The sequence below is a fragment of the Grammomys surdaster genome, unplaced genomic scaffold (assembly GCF_004785775.1).
Source record: "Grammomys surdaster isolate TR1022 unplaced genomic scaffold, NIH_TR_1.0 169, whole genome shotgun sequence".
Lineage (NCBI taxonomy): Eukaryota > Metazoa > Chordata > Mammalia > Rodentia > Muridae > Grammomys > Grammomys surdaster.
Window position 1 is genome coordinate 232,931 of NW_021604617.1, and position 5,437 is coordinate 238,367.

The following is a 5,437-nucleotide window of genomic DNA, read 5'->3' on the forward strand; positions in this document are numbered from 1 at the left end:
TATATGTGGTATATGTGGTATATGTGGTATATGTGGTATATGTGGTAGGCTTAGTAGGGAGAAAACTATAAAGCTCATACTCAGGGCTTTCTCTCTCTTCTTTTTTCTTCCCTTCCCTTCTTTCTAGATGAAGTATAGAGTTGGAAAAGCAAATGCGTGTTATAGTAATATTATAGAACAGAAATAGGTAGACAAATATGTATAAGACATTAAACAAGTTATTGTTAAGCCACAATTTTATATTGATTGAATCTTCATAATTAATGCAAAATTGAAGTTATAATTTTTTTTAACTTGGGAATATCAAAGGTGATTTTTATTTATTGTAATTCACATTTATAGGATACATGGTAGGCAACACCCCACAGTAAGAAATTAAAAATAAGAATGAAAAGATGGCTCAACAGGTAAAACCACTTGTAATAGAAACAGTTTCTTACACTGGCACAGAATATTTAGGTTTTTATAGGTTTAAGGTACTCATTCATATAATATTTTGTGTATTGATAAAATATTTAAAATAAATACTGTCACTCTTTTATAAGTATACAGCCTATGTAAATCATTCATGAATACGAAGACTTAGACCCAGCCCTTTTAAGGGCTGTTATTTTATGCTGTTTAAGATGATTAAATAATGCAAATTAATAGACAGATTGAAAGACTCACTAATGGTCATATTTGATTCTAATTTATTTAACTACAGCAAGTGTTTTCAATATTATTCAGTTAGCTAATAACTAACAATAGCTTATTTTTGACAATTTAGAATATCTCTAAATCATATATATATATATATATATATATATATATATATATGTATATATTGCATTGAATATGGTTTTAATACTATTTCAATACTAAGAACAATTAACTATGATACACGTGTGCTCCTGATAGTATGCCCATTTGACTTCGTGGAAGATATTGAATATCATTGCCTCCAGGTGGAGTTGATTCAGCAGTGGCAATGATGTAGCTACTCAGCAAGAATTGTCCTAATTCTGATGCAGACAAAAATATTGTCCAGAAAACACACAAACAGATGTGTGATAGTCAACTGCAAAGCTCTGCCATGACATGGTAAGTGAGTTCTTCATTATTCCTGCTTCTCTTAAAGACTGTCAGATGGTTCTGGACCTGAAGGCTAAAGATAGATGGTTCAACTTTGTAAGAAATCAGCAGACTGTCCAGGCAGTCAACTGTTTTTACAAATTGTATAGGTTTAAAAGCTGCTTTGTTTGGCTTCCTAAATACTCAGTTAGTATTTAATTCCTTCTCAGGTGTCTGGTATGTTAGAACTGTACCTTGTTATTTATACAGCTACAACATAAGATTTTTATGGACGTAAGTAGGTCGATTTGTGGTCATGTTTAACTGCTGCTCATACAGAGTCTAAGGCCTGTCTCAAATTTTGATTACTTCCTTCATCTATTTATGTGGACTGAGAAAGAAGACTATCTTCTCATAATGAGGCAGACAGTCAATTAAAAGTGGTCTCATGCTTTTAAATTTGAATGCTTATCTTTCATAAAAGTGAAAAATATATTTTATGTGGTTTTGGGAAGAGTGACTATTATTCTGTGGATTGGCAGATTGAATCAAGAATTTCTAAAGGGCCATGATGTAAGGACATTGTGGCTGTCAGTCATGAGGCCCCTGGTTCTGTGATTTTCTGTGTTTCCTTGTCAATATTATCAGAACTAGCTCTTTCTGATGTTTGATATTTTCCCCATGTAGATATTATATAGAATACTGCATTTCTTCAAAAAATTTCAGGTCATAACACACAACTTTTTGTTTAACTTTTATTAACTTATATTTGAGGTTATGCACTATGTATTTACTTACATTACAATTATAATCATAATTTCATAATACTTGTTGACATGTGTGTGTTATATCAACATATGTTTATGTGTTTTTAGGAATTCAGATTGAATTAAGCTTTCATATATAGCTATAAATATGCATATCTATGTATTTTTTGTGTATGTTGTATCATGTGTGTACATATTTGTGGAGTGTAAATATGTATGTGGTGTATATTATATATATTGTTATGCATATATATCTTTTGTTTGTATAAATATGCTTATGTTTGTATATGTGTGTTTTATCCCAAGATGTATGAAAACACATAGGTCAGAGGACAATTCAAGGCATATTCTTTTATCAGTTCCATGGAGACAAGAACTCCCCCATTGAAGCTCAAATGACTATCTAGAAATAACTTGATCACTTATCTTTGCCAACAAACATTGGGATTACAGGCCCATGTAGCCATATCTTGTTTTAATCTGACTATTATAGGTTATAACAAAGGTCTTCATAATGCTTGTATCAGAATGCTGTTCCCCACAGAGCTATCTGCTCAACATCAGGATAAGGTACTTTTTTTTGGATACTTGGTTTGTAAGTTTTATTTACACAACCTTCATTTTTTATTTATTCTATTAGATATTTTCTTTATTTACATTTCAAATGTTATCCCCCTTCCCATTTCCAGAATCTCCCCTTGTAAATATCCTATCCCATCTCCCCTCCCCTTGCTTCTATTAGGGTGCTGCCCCACCTCACCCCACCTCACCACTCTGGCTTTTCCCTTTGCACTGATCCTTCATAGGACCAACGGCCTCTCCTACCATTGATGCCCAACAAGGTCAACCTCTGTTACATATGTGGCATGTGTCCTTCCATGTGTATTTTTTGGTTGATAGTTTAGACCAGGACAACTATGGGAAGTCTGGTTAATTGATATTTTAGTTTTTTCTATGGGAAACAAACCCCTTCAGTTTCTTTAGTCCTTTCTCTAACTCCTCCATTGGGGACCCCTTGCTCAATCCAATGGTTGGCTGCAAGCCAATGGTTGGCTATATTTGTCACACTCTGGCAGATTCTCTTAGGCGACAGCTATATCAGGAACCTGTCAGCAAGCACTTCTTGGCATCTCAAATAATGTCTGGGTTGGTGTCTGTATATGGGATGGATCCCCAGGTCGGGCAGTCCTTGAACAGCCTTTCCTTTAGTCTCTGTTCCACAAGTTGTCTCCAAATTTCCTCTTTTGAGTATTTTGTTCTCCCTTCTAAGAAAGAATGAATCATCTACAGCTGGTCTTCCTTGTTCTTGAGTTTCATATTGTCTGTAAATTTTATCTTGGATATCCCGAGCTTTTGGGCTAGTATCCAGTTATAAGTAAGTACAAATCATGTGTGTTTTTTTGACTGGGTTACCTCACTCAGGAACATACATCCTAGTTCCATCCATTTGCCTAAGATTTTCATGAAGTAATTGTTTATAGTAGATGAGTAGTTCTCCATTGTGCAAATCTGCATCTATTCCTCTGTTGAAGGACATGTGATTTTTTTGAGCTTCTGGGTGTTATGAAAAGGCTGCTATGAACACTGTGGAGCATATGTCCCTGTTACTCATTTGAGCATCTTTAGAGTATATGCCCAGGAGTGATATAGTTAGGTTCAGGTAGTACTATTCCCAATTTTCTGATGAATTGCCAAACTGATTTCCAGAGTGGTTGTTTCAGCTTGCAATACCACTAACAATGGAAGAGTGTTCATCTCTCTGAAAATCATCACCAGCATCTGCTGTCACTTGAATTTTTAATCTTTGTCATTCTGATCTGTGTGAGGTAGAATCTCATGGTTGTTTTGATTTGGATTTACCTGATGACTAAGGTAGTTGAACATTTCTTTAGGTGCTTCTTGTCCATTAGATATTCCTAGGTTGAGGATACTTTGTTTAGCCCTATACCCCATTTTAAATAGTGTTATTTGATTCTCTGGGATCTAATTACTTGAGTTTTTTTTTTTTTGGTATATTTCATATATTAGCCCTCGATAAGATGTTGGGTTGGTAAAAATATTTTTACAATCTGTTGATTGCAATTTGTCCTATTGACAGTGTCCTTTGCTTTACAGAAGGCTTGCAATTTTATGAGGTCCCTATTGTTTATTCTTGATCTTAGAGCATAAGCCATCAGTGTTCTGTTCAGGAAATTTTCTCCTTCACTCATGTATTCAAGGCTCTTTCCACTTACTCTTCTATCAGTTTCAGTGTGTATGGTTTTATGTGGAGGTTCTTGATCTACTCGGACTTGGGTTTTGTAAAAGGATAAGAATGGATTGATTTGCATTTTTCTACATTCTAACCACAGTTGAACTATAACTGTTTGTTAAAAAAAGATGTCTTTTCCCCCACTGGATTCCTTTAGTTCTTTTGTCAAAGATCAAGTAACCATAGGTGTGTGTGTTCATTTCTGAGTCTTCAATTTTATTCTGTTTATTTCCCTGCCTGTCTTTGTACCAATACCTCACAGGTTTTGTCACTGTTGCTCTGTAATGTAGTTTAAAGAAAGGGATGGTGAGTTTCTCAGAAGTTCTTTCATTGTTGAGAATAGTTTTCACTATCCTGGGTTTTCTGTTATTCCAAATTTTTTTGCAAATTGCTCTTTCGAACTCTATGAAGAATTGAGTTAGAATTTTGATGGGAATTGCATAAAATCTGCAGATTGCTTTTAGCAAGATGGCCATTACTAGATGTGGAGAGAGTAGGAAGCCTTGTCTAGTCCCTGATTTTAGTGGGATTGTTTCAAGTTTCTCTCCATTAATTGTATGTTGTGCACTGGTTTCCTGCACATTGCTTTTACTGTGTTTATGTATGGTTCTTGAATTCCTTATCTTTCCAAGACTGTTACTATGAAGGGATGTTTAAATTTGTCTAATGCTTTTTCAGCAGCCAATGAAATGGTCATGTGGTATTTTTTGATTTGTTTATATTGGATTATCTTGATGGACTTCCATATATTAAACTATCTCTGCATTCCTGGGTTGAAGCCTACTTGATCATGATGGATGATTGCTTTCATGTGTTCTTTGACTCATTTTGTAAACATTTTATTGAGTATTTTTTGCATTAATATTCATAAAGAAAATTGTTCTGAAATTTTCTTTCTTTGTTGAGTCTTTGTGTGATTTAGGTATAAGCATAGTTGTGGTTTCATATAATAAATTGGGTAGTATAACTTTTTTTCTATTATGTGAAGCAATTTGAAGAGTATTTGTATTAGGTCTTCCTTGCAGGCCTGATAGAATTGTCCAGAGTTGTTTTTGTTTGTTTGTTTGGCTTTTTGGGGATACTTTTAAGAACTGCTTGGATTTCTTTATGGGATACTCAACTGTTTAGGTGGTTTATCTCATGCTGACTTAACTTTGGTACCTGGTATTTGTCTAGAAAATTGTCCATTTCAGCCAGATTTTCAATTTTTGTTGAGTATAGGCTTTTGCAGTAGGATATGATGGTTTTTTAAATTTAATCTGTCTTTTTAAGAATGATCTAAGAATAAAGTTTCTGTCCTCTTTGTGAGTTCTGGATCACAAATCCTTTGTAGTAAACAAAAGGGAATAACCCAGAAATTTTCTAC